The following is a 20,517-nucleotide window of genomic DNA, read 5'->3' on the forward strand; positions in this document are numbered from 1 at the left end:
GATTTCAAGCGCTTTGAGGACAATTGTGGAAAAGGAAATATCTTCGCATATAAACTAGACAGAATCAGTTTCAGAGACTGCTTTGTGATGTGTGTGTTTAACTCACAGCGTTTACCCTTTCTTTTCATACAGTAGTTTGGAAGCACTCAGTTTGTAACGTCTGCAACTGGATATTTGGACCTCTCTGAGGCCTTCGTTGGAAACGGCATTTCTTGATATAGTGCAAGATAGAAAAATTCTCAGTAACTTCCTTGTGCTGTGTGTATTCAACTGACAGACTTGAGCCTTCCTTTAGAGAGAGCAGATTTGAAACCCTCTTTTTGTGGAATTTGCAAGTGGAGATTTCAAGCGATTTAAGGTCAACGGTAGAAAAGGAAATATCTTCTTATAAAAACTAGACAGAATAATTCTCAGAAACTGCTTTGTGATGTGTGCGTTCAACTCACGGAGTTTAATCTTTTTTTTCATACAGCAGTTGGTAAACCCTCTGTTTGTATAGTCTGCAAGTGGATATTTGGACCTCCTTGAGGCCTTCGTTGGATACGGGATTTCTTCATATAATGCAAGACAGAAGAAATCTCAGAAACTCCCTTGTGTTGTGTGTACTCAACTCACAGAGTTGAACCTTCATTTAGACAGAGCAGATTTGAAACACTCATTTTGTGAAATTTGCATGTGGAGGTTTCTAGCACTGTGAGACCAATCGCAGAAAATGAAATATCTTCGTATAAAAACTAGACAGAATCCGTTTCAGAAACTGCTTTGTGATGTGTGCGTTTAACTCACAGATCTTAACCATTCTTTGAATACAGCAGTTTGGAAACACTCTGATTGTGAAGTCTGCAACTGGATATTTGGAACTCTCTGAGGCCTTCGTTGGAAACGGGAATTCTTCATATAATGGTTGACAGAAGAATTCTCAGCAAGTTTATTGTGTTGTGTGTATTCAACTCACAGAGTAGAACTTGCATTTAGACAGAGCATATTTGAAACACTCTTATTGTGGAATTTGCAAGTGGAGATTTCAAGCGAATTGAGGCCAACGGTAGAAAAGGAAATATCTTCGTATAAAAACTAGACAGAATCAGTTTCAGAAACTGCTTTGTGATGTGTGAGTTCAACTCACAGATCTTAATCTTTCTTTGCATACAGCTGTTTGGATACATTCTGATTGTAAAGACTGCAACTGGATATTTGGACCTCTCTGAGGCCTTCGTTGGAAACGGGATTTCTTGATATAGTGCTAGACAGAAGAATTCTCTGTAACTTCTTTGTTCTGTGTGTATTATACTCACAGAGTTGAACCTTCCTTTAGAGAGAGCAGATTTGAAACCCTCTTTTTGTGCAATTTGCAAATGGAGATTTCAAGCGATTTAAGGACAATGGAAGAAAAGGAAATATCTTCGTATAAAAACTAGACAGAATCATTCTCAGAAACTGCTTTGTGATGTGTGCGTTCAACTCACAGAGTTTAACTTTCCTTTTCATAGAGCAGTTGGGAAACACTCTGTTTGTATTGTCCGCAAGTGGATATTTGAACCTCCTTGAGGCCTTCGTTGGAAAGGGGATTTCTTCATATAATGCTAGACAGAAGAATTCTCAGTAAGTTTCTTGTGTTGTGTGTATTCAATTCACAGAGTTGAACCTTCATTTAGACAGAGCAGATTTGAAACACTCTTTCTGTGGGATTTGCAAGTGCAGATTTCAAGCACTTTGAGACCTACGGTAGAAAAGGAAATATCTTCGTATAAAAACTAGACAGAATCAGTTTCAGAAACTGCTTTGTGATGTGTGCGTTCAACTCACAGATCTTAACCTTTCTTTGCATACAGCAGTTTGGAAACACTCTGATTGTAAAGTCTGCAACTGGATATTTGGACCTCTCTGAGGCCTTCGTTGGAAACGGGATTTCTTGATATAGTCCTAGACAGAAGAATTCTCAGTAACTTCTTTGTGCTGTGTGTATTATACACACAGAGTTGAACCTTCCTTTAGAGAGAGCAGATTTGAAACCCTCTTTTTGTGGAATTTGCAAGTGTAGATTCCAAGGGATTGAAGGTCAATGGAAGAAAAGGTAACATGTTCGTATAAAAGCTAGACAGAATCATTCTCAGAAACTGCTTTGTGATGTGTGTATTCAGCTCGCAGAATTTAACTTTTCTTTTCATAGAGCAGTTGGGAAACACTCCGTTTGTATTGTGTGCAAGTGTATATTTTGACATCCTTGAGGCCTTCGTTGGAAACGGGATTTCTTCATATAATGCGAGACAGAAGAATTATCAGTAAGTTCCTTGTGTTGTGTGTATTCAACTCACAGAGTTGAACCTTCATTTAGACAGAGCAGATTTGAAACACTCTTTTTGTGGAATTTGCAATTGGAGATTTCAATCGCTTTGAGGCCAATTGTAGAAAAGGAAATATCCTCGCATAAAAACTAGACAGAATCAGTTTCATAGACTGCTTTGTGATGTGTGCGTTTAACTCACAGAGTTTAACCTTTCTTTTCATACTGCAGTTTGGAAGCACTCTTTTTGTAACGTCTGCAACTGGATATTTGGACGTCTTTGAGGCCTTCGTTGGAAACGGGATTTCTTGATATAGTGCTAGACAGAAAAATTCTCAGGAACTTCTTTGTGCTGTGGGTATTCAACTCACAGTGTTGAACCTTCCTTTAGAGAGAGCAGATTTGAAACCCTCTTTTTGTGGAATTTGCAAGTGGAGATTTCAAGCGATTTAAGGACAATGGAATAAAAGGAAATATCTTCGTATAAAAACTAGACAGAATCATTCTCAGAAACTGCTTTGTGATGTGTGCGTTCAACTCACAGAGTTTAACTTTTGTTTTCATAGAGCAGTTGGGAAACACTCTGTTTGTATTGTCTGCAAGTGGATATTTGGACCTCCTTGAGGCCTTCGTTGGAAAGGGGATTTCTTCATATAATGCTAGACAGAAGAATTCTCAGTGAGTTCCTTGTGTTGTGTGTATTCAATTCACAGAGTAGAACCTTCATTTCGACAGAGCAGATTTGAAACACTCTTTTTGTGGAATTTGAAAGTGGAGATTTCAAGCGCTTTGAGGTCAATTGTGGAAAAGGAAATATCTTCGCATAAAAACTAGACAGAATCAATTTCAGAGACTGCTTTGTGATGTGTGTGTTTAACTCACAGAGTTTACCCTTTCTTTTCATACAGTAGTTTGGAAGCACTCAGTTTGTAACATCTGCAACTGGATATTTGGACCTCTCTGAGGCCTTCGTTGGAAACGGGATTTCTTGATATAATGCTAGACAGAAAATTTCTCAGTAACTTCTTTGTGCTGTGTGTATTCAACTCACAGAGTTGAACTTTCCTATAGAGAGCAGATTTGAAACCCTCTTTTTGTGGAATTTGCAAGTGGAGATTTCAAGAGATTTAATGTCAGTGGTGGAAAAGGAAATATCTTCTTATAGAAACTAGACAGAATCATTCTGAGAAACTGCTTTGTGATGTGTGCGTTCAACTCACAGAGTTTAACCTTTCTTTTCATAGAGCAGTTGGGAAACACGCTGTTTGTACAGTCTGCAAGCGGATATTTGGACCTCCTTGAGGCCTTCGTTGGAAACGGTAATTCTTCATATAATGCTTGACAGAAGAATTCTCAGTGAGTATATTGTGTTGTGTGTATTCAACTCACAGAGTTGAAACTTCAATTAGACAGTGCAGATTTGAAACACTCTTTTTTTGGAATTGGCAAGTGGAGATTTCAAGCGCTTTGAGGCCCATGGTAGAAAAGGAAATATCTTTGTATAAAAACTAGACAGAATCATTCTCAGAAACTGCTTTGTGATGTGCGCGTTCAACTCACAGAGCTAAACCTTTCTTTTCGTAGAGCAGTTGGGAAACACTCTGTTTGTATAGTCTGCAAGTGGATATTTGGACCTCCTTGAGGCCTTCGTTGGAAACGGGATTTCTTCATATAATGCTTGACAGAAGAAATCTCAGTAACTTCCTTGTGTTGAGTGTATTCAACTCACAGAGTTGAACCTTCATTTACACAGAGCAGATTTGAAACACTCTTATTGTGGAATTTGCAAGTGGAGATTTCAAGTGCTTTGAGACCAAAGGTAGAAAAGGAAATATCTTCGTATAAAAACTAGACAGAATCAGTTTCAGAAACTGCTTTGTGATGTGTGCGTTCAACTCACAGATCTTAACCTTTCTTTGCATACAGCAGTTTGGAAACACTCTGATTGTAAAGTCTGCAACTGGATATTTGGACCTCTCTGAGGCCTTCGTTGGAAACGGGATTTCTTGATATAGTCCTAGACAGAAGAATTCTCAGTAACTTCTTTGTGCTGTGTGTATTATACACACAGAGTTGAACCTTCCTTTAGAGAGAGCAGATTTGAAACCCTCTTTTTGTGGAATTTGCAAGTGGAGATTCCAAGCGATTTAAGGTCAATGGAAGAAAAGGAAATATGTTCGTATGAAAACTAGACAGAATCATTCTCAGAAACTGCTTTGTGATGTGTGTATTCAGCTCACAGAATTTAACTTTTCTTTTCATAGAGCAGTTGGGAAACACTCCGTTTGTATTATCTGCAAGTGTATATTTTGACATCCTTGAGGCCTTCGTTGGAAACGGGATTTCTTCATATAATGCGAGACAGAAGAATTATCAGTAAGTTCCTTGTGTTGTGTGTATTCAACTCACAGAGTTGAACCTTCATTTAGACAGAGCAGATTTGAAACACTCTTTTTGTGGAATTTGCAATTGGAGATTTCAATCGCTTTGAGGCCAATTGTAGAAAAGGAAATATCCTCGCATAAAAACTAGACAGAATCAGTTTCATAGACTGCTTTGTGATGTGTGCGTTTAACTCACAGAGTTTAACCTTTCTTTTCATACTGCAGTTTGGAAGCACTCTTTTTGTAACGTCTGCAACTGAATATTTGGACGTCTTTGAGGCCTTCGTTGGAAACGGGATTTCTTGATATAGTGCTAGACAGAAAAATTCTCAGGATCTTCTTTGTGCTGTGGGTATTCAACTCACAGAGTTGAACCTTCCTTTAGAGAGAGCAGATTTGAAACCCTCTTTTTGTGGAATTTGCAAGTGGAGATTTCAAGCGATTTAAGGTCAACGGTAGAAAAGGAAGTATCTTCGTATAAAAAATAGAGAGAATCATTCTCAGAAACTGCTTTGTGATGTGTGCGTTCAACTCACAGGGTTTAACCTTTCTTTTCATAGAGCAGTTGGGAAACACGCTGTTTGTACAGTCTGCAAGTGGATATTTGGACCTCCTTGAGGCCTTCGTTGGAAACGGTAATTCTTCATATAATGCTTGACAGAAGAATTCTCAGTGAGTATATTGTGTTGTGTGTATTCAACTCACAGAGTTGAAACTTCAATTAGACAGTGCAGATTTGAAACACTCTTTTTTTGGAATTGGCAAGTGGAGATTTCAAGCGCTTTGAGGCCCATGGTAGAAAAGGAAATATCTTTGTATAAAACTAGACAGAATCATTCTCAGAAACTGCTTTGTTATGTGCGCGTTCAACTCACAGAGCTAAACCTTTCTTTTCGTAGAGCATTTGGGAAACACTCTGTTTGTATAGTCAGCAAGTGGATATTTGGACCTCCTTGAGGCCTTCGTTGGAAACGGGATTTCTTCATATAATGCAAGACAAAAGAAATCTCAGAAACTCCCTTGTGTTTTGTGTATTCAATTCACAGAGTTGAACCTTCATTTAGACAGAGCAGATTTGAAACACTCTTTTTGTGGAATTTGCAAGTGGAGATTTCAAGCGAATTGAGGCCAACGGTAGAAAAGGAAATATCTTCGTATAAAAACTAGACAGAATCAGTTTCAGAAACTGCTTTGTGATGTGTGAGTTCAACTCACAAATCTTAATCTTTCTTTGCATACAGCTGTTTGGAAACACTCTGATTTTAAAGTCTGCAACTGGATATTTGGACCTCTCTGAGGCCTTCGTTGGAAACGGGATTTCTTGATATAGTGCTAGACAGAAGAATTCTCTGTAACTTCTTTGTTCTGTGTGTATTATACTCACAGAGTTGAACCTTCCTTTAGAGAGAGCAGATTTGAAACCCTCTTTTTGTGCAATTTGCAAGTGGAGATTTCAAGCGATTTAAGGACAATGGAAGAAAAGGAAATATCTTCTTATAACAACTAGACAGAATCATTCTCAGAAACTGCTTTGTGATGTGTGCGTTCAACTCACAGAGTTTAACTTTTCTTTTCATAGAGCAGTTGGGAAACACCCTGTTTGTATTGTCTGCAAGTGGATATTTGGACCTCCTTGAGGCCTTCGTTGGAAAGGGGAATTCTTCGTAAAATGCTAGACAGAAGAATTCTCAGTAAGTTCCTTGTGTTGTGTGTATTCAATTCACAGAGTTGAATCTTCATCTCGACAAAGCAGATTTGAAACACTCTTTTTGTGGGATTTGAAAGTGGAGATTTCAAGCGCTTTGAGGTCAATTGTGGAAAAGGAAATATCTTCGCATAAAAACTAGACAGAATCAGTTTCAGAGACTGCTTTGTGATGTGTGTGTTTAACTCACAGCGTTTACCCTTTCTTTTCATACAGTAGTTTGGAAGCACTCAGTTTGTAAAGTCTGCAACTGGATATTTGGACCTCTCTGACGCCTTCGTTGGAAACGGCATTTCTTGATATAGTGCAAGATAGAAAAATCCTTAGTAACTTCCTTGTGCTGTGTGTATTCAACTGACAGAGTTGAGCCTTCCTTTAGAGAGAGCAGATTTGAAACCCTCTTTTTGTGGAATTTGCAAGTGGAGATTTCAAGCGATTTAAGGTCAACGGTAGAAAAGGAAATATCTTCTTATAAAAACTAGACAGAATAATTCTCAGAAACTGCTTTGTGATGTGTGCGTTCAACTCACGGAGTTTAATCTTTTTTTTCATACAGCAGTTGGTAAACCCTCTGTTTGTATAGTCTGCAAGTGGATATTTGGACCTCCTTGAGGCCTTCGTTGGATACGGGATTTCTTCATATAATGCAAGACAGAAGAAATCTCAGAAACTCCCTTGTGTTGTGTGTACTCAACTCACAGAGTTGAACCTTCATTTAGACAGAGCAGATTTGAAACACTCATTTTGTGAAATTTGCATGTGGAGGTTTCTAGCACTGTGAGACCAATCGCAGAAAATGAAATATCTTCGTATAAAAACTAGACAGAATCCGTTTCAGAAACTGCTTTGTGATGTGTGCGTTTAACTCACAGATCTTAACCATTCTTTGAATACAGCAGTTTGGAAACACTCTGATTGTGAAGTCTGAAACTGGATATTTGGAACTCTCTGAGGCCTTCGTTGGAAACGGGAATTCTTCATATAATGGTTGACAGAAGAATTCTCAGCAAGTTTATTGTGTTGTGTGTATTCAACTCACAGAGTAGAACCTTCATTTAGACAGAGCAGATTTGAAACACTCTTATTGTGGAATTTGCAAGTGGAGATTTCAAGCGAATTGAGGCCAACGGTAGAAAAGGAAATATCTTCGTATAAAAACTAGACAGAATCAGTTTCAGAAACTGCTTTGTGATATGTGAGTTCAACTCGCGGATCTTAATCTTTCTTTGCATACAGCTGTTTGGATACATTCTGATTGTAAAGACTGCAACTGGATATTTGGACCTCTCTGAGGCCTTCGTTGGAAACGGGATTTCTTGATATAGTGCTAGACAGAAGAATTCTCTGTAACTTCTTTGTTCTGTGTGTATTATACTCACAGAGTTGAACCTTCCTTTAGAGAGAGCAGATTTGAAACCTCTTTTTGTGCAATTTGCAAATGGAGATTTCAAGCGATTTTAGGACAATGGAAGAAAAGGAACTATCTTCGTATAAAAACTAGACAGAATCATTCTCAGAAACTGCTTTGTGATGTGTGCGTTCAACTCACAGAGTTTAACTTTTCTTTTCATAGAGCAGTTGGGAAACACTCTGTTTGTATTGTCTGCAAGTGGATATTTGGACCTCCTTGAGGCCTTCGTTGGAAAGGGGATTTCTTCATATAATGCTAGACAGAAGAATTCTCAGTAAGTTTCTTGTGTTGTGTGTATTCAATTCACAGAGTTGAACCTTCATTTAGACAGAGCAGATTTGAAACACTCTTTCTGTGGGATTTGCAAGTGCAGATTTCAAGCACTTTGAGACCTACGGTAGAAAAGGAAATATCTTCGTATAAAAACTAGACAGAATCAGTTTCAGAAACTGCTTTGTGATGTGTGCGTTCAACTCACAGATCTTAACCTTTCTTTGCATACAGCAGTTTGGAAACACTCTGATTGTAAAGTCTGCAACTGGATATTTGGACCTCTCTGAGGCCTTCGTTGGAAACGGGATTTCTTGATATAGTCCTTGACAGAAGAATTCTCAGTAACTTCTTTGTGCTGTGTGTATTATACACACAGAGTTGAACCTTCCTTTAGAGAGAGCAGATTTGAAACCCTCTTTTTGTGGAATTTGCAAGTGTAGATTCCAAGGGATTGAAGGTCAATGGAAGAAAAGGTAACATGTTCGTATAAAAGCTAGACAGAATCATTCTCAGAAACTGCTTTGTGATGTGTGTATTCAGCTCGCAGAATTTAACTTTTCTTTTCATAGAGCAGTTGGGAAACACTCCGTTTGTATTGTGTGCAAGTGTATATTTTGACATCCTTGAGGCCTTCGTTGGAAACGGGATTTCTTCATATAATGCGAGACAGAAGAATTATCAGTAAGTTCCTTGTGTTGTGTGTATTCAACTCACAGAGTTGAACCTTCATTTAGACAGAGCAGATTTGAAACACTCTTTTTGTGGAATTTGCAATTGGAGATTTCAATCGCTTTGAGGCCAATTGTAGAAAAGGAAATATCCTCGCATAAAAACTAGACAGAATCAGTTTCATAGACTGCTTTGTGATGTGTGCGTTTAACTCACAGAGTTTAACCTTTCTTTTCATACTGCAGTTTGGAAGCACTCTTTTTGTAACGTCTGCAACTGGATATTTGGACGTCTTTGAGGCCTTCGTTGGAAACGGGATTTCTTGATATAGTGCTAGACAGAAAAATTCTCAGGAACTTCTTTGTGCTGTGGGTATTCAACTCACAGTGTTGAACCTTCCTTTAGAGAGAGCAGATTTGAAACCCTCTTTTTGTGGAATTTGCAAGTGGAGATTTCAAGCGATTTAAGGACAATGGAATAAAAGGAAATATCTTCGTATAAAAACTAGACAGAATCATTCTCAGAAACTGCTTTGTGATGTGTGCGTTCAACTCACAGAGTTTAACTTTTGTTTTCATAGAGCAGTTGGGAAACACTCTGTTTGTATTGTCTGCAAGTGGATATTTGGACCTCCTTGAGGCCTTCGTTGGAAAGGGGATTTCTTCATATAATGCTAGACAGAAGAATTCTCAGTGAGTTCCTTGTGTTGTGTGTATTCAATTCACAGAGTAGAACCTTCATTTCGACAGAGCAGATTTGAAACACTCTTTTTGTGGAATTTGAAAGTGGAGATTTCAAGCGCTTTGAGGTCAATTGTGGAAAAGGAAATATCTTCGCATAAAAACTAGACAGAATCAATTTCAGAGACTGCTTTGTGATGTGTGTGTTTAACTCACAGAGTTTACCCTTTCTTTTCATACAGTAGTTTGGAAGCACTCAGTTTGTAACATCTGCAACTGGATATTTGGACCTCTCTGAGGCCTTCGTTGGAAACGGGATTTCTTGATATAGTGCTAGACAGAAAATTTCTCAGTAACTTCTTTGTGCTGTGTGTATTCAACTCACAGAGTTGAACTTTCCTATAGAGAGCAGATTTGAAACCCTCTTTTTGTGGAATTTGCAAGTGGAGATTTCAAGAGATTTAATGTCAGTGGTGGAAAAGGAAATATCTTCTTATAGAAACTAGACAGAATCATTCTGAGAAACTGCTTTGTGATGTGTGCGTTCAACTCACAGAGTTTAACCTTTCTTTTCATAGAGCAGTTGGGAAACACGCTGTTTGTACAGTCTGCAAGTGGATATTTGGACCTCCTTGAGGCCTTCGTTGGAAACGGTAATTCTTCATATAATGCTTGACAGAAGAATTCTCAGTGAGTATATTGTGTTGTGTGTATTCAACTCACAGAGTTGAAACTTCAATTAGACAGTGCAGATTTGAAACACTCTTTTTTTGGAATTGGCAAGTGGAGATTTCAAGCGCTTTGAGGCCCATGGTAGAAAAGGAAATATCTTTGTATAAAAACTAGACAGAATCATTCTCAGAAACTGCTTTGTGATGTGCGCGTTCAACTCACAGAGCTAAACCTTTCTTTTCGTAGAGCAGTTGGGAAACACTCTGTTTGTATAGTCTGCAAGTGGATATTTGGACCTCCTTGAGGCCTTCGTTGGAAACGGGATTTCTTCATATAATGCTTGACAGAAGAAATCTCAGTAACTTCCTTGTGTTGAGTGTATTCAACTCACAGAGTTGAACCTTCATTTACACAGAGCAGATTTGAAACACTCTTATTGTGGAATTTGCAAGTGGAGATTTCAAGTGCTTTGAGACCAAAGGTAGAAAAGGAAATATCTTCGTATAAAAACTAGACAGAATCAGTTTCAGAAACTGCTTTGTGATGTGTGCGTTCAACTCACAGATCTTAACCTTTCTTTGCATACAGCAGTTTGGAAACACTCTGATTGTAAAGTCTGCAACTGGATATTTGGACCTCTCTGAGGCCTTCGTTGGAAACGGGATTTCTTGATATAGTCCTAGACAGAAGAATTCTCAGTAACTTCTTTGTGCTGTGTGTATTATACACACAGAGTTGAACCTTCCTTTAGAGAGAGCAGATTTGAAACCCTCTTTTTGTGGAATTTGCAAGTGGAGATTCCAAGCGATTTAAGGTCAATGGAAGAAAAGGAAATATGTTCGTATGAAAACTAGACAGAATCATTCTCAGAAACTGCTTTGTGATGTGTGTATTCAGCTCACAGAATTTAACTTTTCTTTTCATAGAGCAGTTGGGAAACACTCCGTTTGTATTATCTGCAAGTGTATATTTTGACATCCTTGAGGCCTTCGTTGGAAACGGGATTTCTTCATATAATGCGAGACAGAAGAATTATCAGTAAGTTCCTTGTGTTGTGTGTATTCAACTCACAGAGTTGAACCTTCATTTAGACAGAGCAGATTTGAAACACTCTTTTTGTGGAATTTGCAATTGGAGATTTCAATCGCTTTGAGGCCAATTGTAGAAAAGGAAATATCCTCGCATAAAAACTAGACAGAATCAGTTTCATAGACTGCTTTGTGATGTGTGCGTTTAACTCACAGAGTTTAACCTTTCTTTTCATACTGCAGTTTGGAAGCACTCTTTTTGTAACGTCTGCAACTGAATATTTGGACGTCTTTGAGGCCTTCGTTGGAAACGGGATTTCTTGATATAGTGCTAGACAGAAAAATTCTCAGGATCTTCTTTGTGCTGTGGGTATTCAACTCACAGAGTTGAACCTTCCTTTAGAGAGAGCAGATTTGAAACCCTCTTTTTGTGGAATTTGCAAGTGGAGATTTCAAGCGATTTAAGGTCAACGGTAGAAAAGGAAGTATCTTCGTATAAAAAATAGAGAGAATCATTCTCAGAAACTGCTTTGTGATGTGTGCGTTCAACTCACAGGGTTTAACCTTTCTTTTCATAGAGCAGTTGGGAAACACGCTGTTTGTACAGTCTGCAAGTGGATATTTGGACCTCCTTGAGGCCTTCGTTGGAAACGGTAATTCTTCATATAATGCTTGACAGAAGAATTCTCAGTGAGTATATTGTGTTGTGTGTATTCAACTCACAGAGTTGAAACTTCAATTAGACAGTGCAGATTTGAAACACTCTTTTTTTGGAATTGGCAAGTGGAGATTTCAAGCGCTTTGAGGCCCATGGTAGAAAAGGAAATATCTTTGTATAAAACTAGACAGAATCATTCTCAGAAACTGCTTTGTTATGTGCGCGTTCAACTCACAGAGCTAAACCTTTCTTTTCGTAGAGCATTTGGGAAACACTCTGTTTGTATAGTCAGCAAGTGGATATTTGGACCTCCTTGAGGCCTTCGTTGGAAACAGGATTTCTTCATATAATGCAAGACAAAAGAAATCTCAGAAACTCCCTTGTGTTTTGTGTATTCAATTCACAGAGTTGAACCTTCATTTAGACAGAGCAGATTTGAAACACTCTTTTTGTGAAATTTGCAAGTGGAGATTTCAAGCGAATTGAGGCCAACGGTAGAAAAGGAAATATCTTCGTATAAAAACTAGACAGAATCAGTTTCAGAAACTGCTTTGTGATGTGTGAGTTCAACTCACAAATCTTAATCTTTCTTTGCATACAGCTGTTTGGAAACACTCTGATTTTAAAGTCTGCAACTGGATATTTGGACCTCTCTGAGGCCTTCGTTGGAAACGGGATTTCTTGATATAGTGCTAGACAGAAAAATTCTCAGGAACTTCTTTGTTCTGTGTGTATTATACTCACAGAGTTGAACCTTCCTTTAGAGAGAGCAGATTTGAAACCCTCTTTTTGTGCAATTTGCAAGTGGAGATTTCAAGCGATTTAAGGACAATGGAAGAAAAGGAAATATCTTCTTATAACAACTAGACAGAATCATTCTCAGAAACTGCTTTGTGATGTGTGCGTTCAACTCACAGAGTTTAACTTTTCTTTTCATAGAGCAGTTGGGAAACACCCTGTTTGTATTGTCTGCAAGTGGATATTTGGACCTCCTTGAGGCCTTCGTTGGAAAGGGGAATTCTTCGTAAAATGCTAGACAGAAGAATTCTCAGTAAGTTCCTTGTGTTGTGTGTATTCAATTCACAGAGTTGAATCTTCATCTCGACAAAGCAGATTTGAAACACTCTTTTTGTGGGATTTGAAAGTGGAGATTTCAAGCGCTTTGAGGACAATTGTGGAAAAGGAAATATCTTCGCATATAAACTAGACAGAATCAGTTTCAGAGACTGCTTTGTGATGTGTGTGTTTAACTCACAGCGTTTACCCTTTCTTTTCATACAGTAGTTTGGAAGCACTCAGTTTGTAACGTCTGCAACTGGATATTTGGACCTCTCTGAGGCCTTCGTTGGAAACGGCATTTCTTGATATAGTGCAAGATAGAAAAATTCTCAGTAACTTCCTTGTGCTGTGTGTATTCAACTGACAGAGTTGAGCCTTCCTTTAGAGAGAGCAGATTTGAAACCCTCTTTTTGTGGAATTTGCAAGTGGAGATTTCAAGCGATTTAAGGTCAACGGTAGAAAAGGAAATATCTTCTTATAAAAACTAGACAGAATAATTCTCAGAAACTGCTTTGTGATGTGTGCGTTCAACTCACGGAGTTTAATCTTTTTTTTCATACAGCAGTTGGTAAACCCTCTGTTTGTATAGTCTGCAAGTGGATATTTGGACCTCCTTGAGGCCTTCGTTGGATACGGGATTTCTTCATATAATGCAAGACAGAAGAAATCTCAGAAACTCCCTTGTGTTGTGTGTACTCAACTCACAGAGTTGAACCTTCATTTAGACAGAGCAGATTTGAAACACTCATTTTGTGAAATTTGCATGTGGAGGTTTCTAGCACTGTGAGACCAATCGCAGAAAATGAAATATCTTCGTATAAAAACTAGACAGAATCCGTTTCAGAAACTGCTTTGTGATGTGTGCGTTTAACTCACAGATCTTAACCATTCTTTGAATACAGCAGTTTGGAAACACTCTGATTGTGAAGTCTGAAACTGGATATTTGGAACTCTCTGAGGCCTTCGTTGGAAACGGGAATTCTTCATATAATGGTTGACAGAAGAATTCTCAGCAAGTTTATTGTGTTGTGTGTATTCAACTCACAGAGTAGAACCTTCATTTAGACAGAGCAGATTTGAAACACTCTTATTGTGGAATTTGCAAGTGGAGATTTCAAGCGAATTGAGGCCAACGGTAGAAAAGGAAATATCTTCGTATAAAAACTAGACAGAATCAGTTTCAGAAACTGCTTTGTGATATGTGAGTTCAACTCGCGGATCTTAATCTTTCTTTGCATACAGCTGTTTGGATACATTCTGATTGTAAAGACTGCAACTGGATATTTGGACCTCTCTGAGGCCTTCGTTGGAAACGGGATTTCTTGATATAGTGCTAGACAGAAGAATTCTCTGTAACTTCTTTGTTCTGTGTGTATTATACTCACAGAGTTGAACCTTCCTTTAGAGAGAGCAGATTTGAAACCTCTTTTTGTGCAATTTGCAAATGGAGATTTCAAGCGATTTAAGGACAATGGAAGAAAAGGAACTATCTTCGTATAAAAACTAGACAGAATCATTCTCAGAAACTGCTTTGTGATGTGTGCGTTCAACTCACAGAGTTTAACTTTTCTTTTCATAGAGCAGTTGGGAAACACTCTGTTTGTATTGTCTGCAAGTGGATATTTGGACCTCCTTGAGGCCTTCGTTGGAAAGGGGATTTCTTCATATAATGCTAGACAGAAGAATTCTCAGTAAGTTTCTTGTGTTGTGTGTATTCAATTCACAGAGTTGAACCTTCATTTAGACAGAGCAGATTTGAAACACTCTTTCTGTGGGATTTGCAAGTGCAGATTTCAAGCACTTTGAGACCTACGGTAGAAAAGGAAATATCTTCGTATAAAAACTAGACAGAATCAGTTTCAGAAACTGCTTTGTGATGTGTGCGTTCAACTCACAGATCTTAACCTTTCTTTGCATACAGCAGTTTGGAAACACTCTGATTGTAAAGTCTGCAACTGGATATTTGGACCTCTCTGAGGCCTTCGTTGGAAACGGGATTTCTTGATATAGTCCTTGACAGAAGAATTCTCAGTAACTTCTTTGTGCTGTGTGTATTATACACACAGAGTTGAACCTTCCTTTAGAGAGAGCAGATTTGAAACCCTCTTTTTGTGGAATTTGCAAGTGTAGATTCCAAGGGATTGAAGGTCAATGGAAGAAAAGGTAACATGTTCGTATAAAAGCTAGACAGAATCATTCTCAGAAACTGCTTTGTGATGTGTGTATTCAGCTCGCAGAATTTAACTTTTCTTTTCATAGAGCAGTTGGGAAACACTCCGTTTGTATTGTGTGCAAGTGTATATTTTGACATCCTTGAGGCCTTCGTTGGAAACGGGATTTCTTCATATAATGCGAGACAGAAGAATTATCAGTAAGTTCCTTGTGTTGTGTGTATTCAACTCACAGAGTTGAACCTTCATTTAGACAGAGCAGATTTGAAACACTCTTTTTGTGGAATTTGCAATTGGAGATTTCAATCGCTTTGAGGCCAATTGTAGAAAAGGAAATATCCTCGCATAAAAACTAGACAGAATCAGTTTCATAGACTGCTTTGTGATGTGTGCGTTTAACTCACAGAGTTTAACCTTTCTTTTCATACTGCAGTTTGGAAGCACTCTTTTTGTAACGTCTGCAACTGGATATTTGGACGTCTTTGAGGCCTTCGTTGGAAACGGGATTTCTTGATATAGTGCTAGACAGAAAAATTCTCAGGAACTTCTTTGTGCTGTGGGTATTCAACTCACAGTGTTGAACCTTCCTTTAGAGAGAGCAGATTTGAAACCCTCTTTTTGTGGAATTTGCAAGTGGAGATTTCAAGCGATTTAAGGACAATGGAATAAAAGGAAATATCTTCGTATAAAAACTAGACAGAATCATTCTCAGAAACTGCTTTGTGATGTGTGCGTTCAACTCACAGAGTTTAACTTTTGTTTTCATAGAGCAGTTGGGAAACACTCTGATTGTATTGTCTGCAAGTGGATATTTGGACCTCCTTGAGGCCTTCGTTGGAAAGGGGATTTCTTCATATAATGCTAGACAGAAGAATTCTCAGTGAGTTCCTTGTGTTGTGTGTATTCAATTCACAGAGTAGAACCTTCATTTCGACAGAGCAGATTTGAAACACTCTTTTTGTGGAATTTGAAAGTGGAGATTTCAAGCGCTTTGAGGTCAATTGTGGAAAAGGAAATATCTTCGCATAAAAACTAGACAGAATCAATTTCAGAGACTGCTTTGTGATGTGTGTGTTTAACTCACAGAGTTTACCCTTTCTTTTCATACAGTAGTTTGGAAGCACTCAGTTTGTAACATCTGCAACTGGATATTTGGACCTCTCTGAGGCCTTCGTTGGAAACGGGATTTCTTGATATAGTGCTAGACAGAAAATTTCTCAGTAACTTCTTTGTGCTGTGTGTATTCAACTCACAGAGTTGAACTTTCCTATAGAGAGCAGATTTGAAACCCTCTTTTTGTGGAATTTGCAAGTGGAGATTTCAAGAGATTTAATGTCAGTGGTGGAAAAGGAAATATCTTCTTATAGAAACTAGACAGAATCATTCTGAGAAACTGCTTTGTGATGTGTGCGTTCAACTCACAGAGTTTAACCTTTCTTTTCATAGAGCAGTTGGGAAACACGCTGTTTGTACAGTCTGCAAGCGGATATTTGGACCTCCTTGAGGCCTTCGTTGGAAACGGTAATTCTTCATATAATGCTTGACAGAAGAATTCTCAGTGAGTATATTGTGTTGTGTGTATTCAACTCACAGAGTTGAAACTTCAATTAGACAGTGCAGATTTGAAACACTCTTTTTTTGGAATTGGCAAGTGGAGATTTCAAGCGCTTTGAGGCCCATGGTAGAAAAGGAAATATCTTTGTATAAAAACTAGACAGAATCATTCTCAGAAACTGCTTTGTGATGTGCGCGTTCAACTCACAGAGCTAAACCTTTCTTTTCGTAGAGCAGTTGGGAAACACTCTGTTTGTATAGTCTGCAAGTGGATATTTGGACCTCCTTGAGGCCTTCGTTGGAAACGGGATTTCTTCATATAATGCTTGACAGAAGAAATCTCAGTAACTTCCTTGTGTTGAGTGTATTCAACTCACAGAGTTGAACCTTCATTTACACAGAGCAGATTTGAAACACTCTTATTGTGGAATTTGCAAGTGGAGATTTCAAGTGCTTTGAGACCAAAGGTAGAAAAGGAAATATCTTCGTATAAAAACTAGACAGAATCAGTTTCAGAAACTGCTTTGTGATGTGTGCGTTCAACTCACAGATCTTAACCTTTCTTTGCATACAGCAGTTTGGAAACACTCTGATTGTAAAGTCTGCAACTGGATATTTGGACCTCTCTGAGGCCTTCGTTGGAAACGGGATTTCTTGATATAGTCCTAGACAGAAGAATTCTCAGTAACTTCTTTGTGCTGTGTGTATTATACACACAGAGTTGAACCTTCCTTTAGAGAGAGCAGATTTGAAACCCTCTTTTTGTGGAATTTGCAAGTGGAGATTCCAAGCGATTTAAGGTCAATGGAAGAAAAGGAAATATGTTCGTATGAAAACTAGACAGAATCATTCTCAGAAACTGCTTTGTGATGTGTGTATTCAGCTCACAGAATTTAACTTTTCTTTTCATAGAGCAGTTGGGAAACACTCCGTTTGTATTATCTGCAAGTGTATATTTTGACATCCTTGAGGCCTTCGTTGGAAACGGGATTTCTTCATATAATGCGAGACAGAAGAATTATCAGTAAGTTCCTTGTGTTGTGTGTATTCAACTCACAGAGTTGAACCTTCATTTAGACAGAGCAGATTTGAAACACTCTTTTTGTGGAATTTGCAATTGGAGATTTCAATCGCTTTGAGGCCAATTGTAGAAAAGGAAATATCCTCGCATAAAAACTAGACAGAATCAGTTTCATAGACTGCTTTGTGATGTGTGCGTTTAACTCACAGAGTTTAACCTTTCTTTTCATACTGCAGTTTGGAAGCACTCTTTTTGTAACGTCTGCAACTGAATATTTGGACGTCTTTGAGGCCTTCGTTGGAAACGGGATTTCTTGATATAGTGCTAGACAGAAAAATTCTCAGGATCTTCTTTGTGCTGTGGGTATTCAACTCACAGAGTTGAACCTTCCTTTAGAGAGAGCAGATTTGAAACCCTCTTTTTGTGGAATTTGCAAGTGGAGATTTCAAGCGATTTAAGGTCAACGGTAGAAAAGGAAGTATCTTCGTATAAAAAATAGAGAGAATCATTCTCAGAAACTGCTTTGTGATGTGTGCGTTCAACTCACAGGGTTTAACCTTTCTTTTCATAGAGCAGTTGGGAAACACGCTGTTTGTACAGTCTGCAAGTGGATATTTGGACCTCCTTGAGGCCTTCGTTGGAAACGGTAATTCTTCATATAATGCTTGACAGAAGAATTCTCAGTGAGTATATTGTGTTGTGTGTATTCAACTCACAGAGTTGAAACTTCAATTAGACAGTGCAGATTTGAAACACTCTTTTTTTGGAATTGGCAAGTGGAGATTTCAAGCGCTTTGAGGCCCATGGTAGAAAAGGAAATATCTTTGTATAAAACTAGACAGAATCATTCTCAGAAACTGCTTTGTTATGTGCGCGTTCAACTCACAGAGCTAAACCTTTCTTTTCGTAGAGCATTTGGGAAACACTCTGTTTGTATAGTCAGCAAGTGGATATTTGGACCTCCTTGAGGCCTTCGTTGGAAACGGGATTTCTTCATATAATGCAAGACAAAAGAAATCTCAGAAACTCCCTTGTGTTTTGTGTATTCAATTCACAGAGTTGAACCTTCATTTAGACAGAGCAGATTTGAAACACTCTTTTTGTGGAATTTGCAAGTGGAGATTTCAAGCGAATTGAGGCCAACGGTAGAAAAGGAAATATCTTCGTATAAAAACTAGACAGAATCAGTTTCAGAAACTGCTTTGTGATGTGTGAGTTCAACTCACAAATCTTAATCTTTCTTTGCATACAGCTGTTTGGAAACACTCTGATTTTAAAGTCTGCAACTGGATATTTGGACCTCTCTGAGGCCTTCGTTGGAAACGGGATTTCTTGATATAGTGCTAGACAGAAGAATTCTCTGTAACTTCTTTGTTCTGTGTGTATTATACTCACAGAGTTGAACCTTCCTTTAGAGAGAGCAGATTTGAAACCCTCTTTTTGTGCAATTTGCAAGTGGAGATTTCAAGCGATTTAAGGACAATGGAAGAAAAGGAAATATCTTCTTATAACAACTAGACAGAATCATTCTCAGAAACTGCTTTGTGATGTGTGCGTTCAACTCACAGAGTTTAACTTTTCTTTTCATAGAGCAGTTGGGAAACACCCTGTTTGTATTGTCTGCAAGTGGATATTTGGACCTCCTTGAGGCCTTCGTTGGAAAGGGGAATTCTTCGTAAAATGCTAGACAGAAGAATTCTCAGTAAGTTCCTTGTGTTGTGTGTATTCAATTCACAGAGTTGAATCTTCATCTCGACAAAGCAGATTTGAAACACTCTTTTTGTGGGATTTGAAAGTGGAGATTTCAAGCGCTTTGAGGTCAATTGTGGAAAAGGAAATATCTTCGCATAAAAACTAGACAGAATCAGTTTCAGAGACTGCTTTGTGATGTGTGTGTTTAACTCACAGCGTTTACCCTTTCTTTTCATACAGTAGTTTGGAAGCACTCAGTTTGTAAAGTCTGCAACTGGATATTTGGACCTCTCTGACGCCTTCGTTGGAAACGGCATTTCTTGATATAGTGCAAGATAGAAAAATCCTTAGTAACTTCCTTGTGCTGTGTGTATTCAACTGACAGAGTTGAGCCTTCCTTTAGAGAGAGCAGATTTGAAACCCTCTTTTTGTGGAATTTGCAAGTGGAGATTTCAAGCGATTTAAGGTCAACGGTAGAAAAGGAAATATCTTCTTATAAAAACTAGACAGAATAATTCTCAGAAACTGCTTTGTGATGTGTGCGTTCAACTCACGGAGTTTAATCTTTTTTTTCATACAGCAGTTGGTAAACCCTCTGTTTGTATAGTCTGCAAGTGGATATTTGGACCTCCTTGAGGCCTTCGTTGGATACGGGATTTCTTCATATAATGCAAGACAGAAGAAATCTCAGAAACTCCCTTGTGTTGTGTGTACTCAACTCACAGAGTTGAACCTTCATTTAGACAGAGCAGATTTGAAACACTCATTTTGTGAAATTTGCATGTGGAGGTTTCTAGCACTGTGAGACCAATCGCAGAAAATGAAATATCTTCGTATAAAAACTAGACAGAATCCGTTTCAGAAACTGCTTTGTGATGTGTGCGTTTAACTCACAGATCTTAACCATTCTTTGAATACAGCAGTTTGGAAACACTCTGATTGTGAAGTCTGAAACTGGATATTTGGAACTCTCTGAGGCCTTCGTTGGAAACGGGAATTCTTCATATAATGGTTGACAGAAGAATTCTCAGCAAGTTTATTGTGTTGTGTGTATTCAACTCACAGAGTAGAACCTTCATTTAGACAGAGCAGATTTGAAACACTCTTATTGTGGAATTTGCAAGTGGAGATTTCAAGCGAATTGAGGCCAACGGTAGAAAAGGAAATATCTTCGTATAAAAACTAGACAGAATCAGTTTCAGAAACTGCTTTGTGATATGTGAGTTCAACTCGCGGATCTTAATCTTTCTTTGCAT

This window comes from Pan paniscus, chromosome 18 (assembly GCF_029289425.2).
Source record: "Pan paniscus chromosome 18, NHGRI_mPanPan1-v2.0_pri, whole genome shotgun sequence".
NCBI classification, from domain to species: domain Eukaryota; kingdom Metazoa; phylum Chordata; class Mammalia; order Primates; family Hominidae; genus Pan; species Pan paniscus.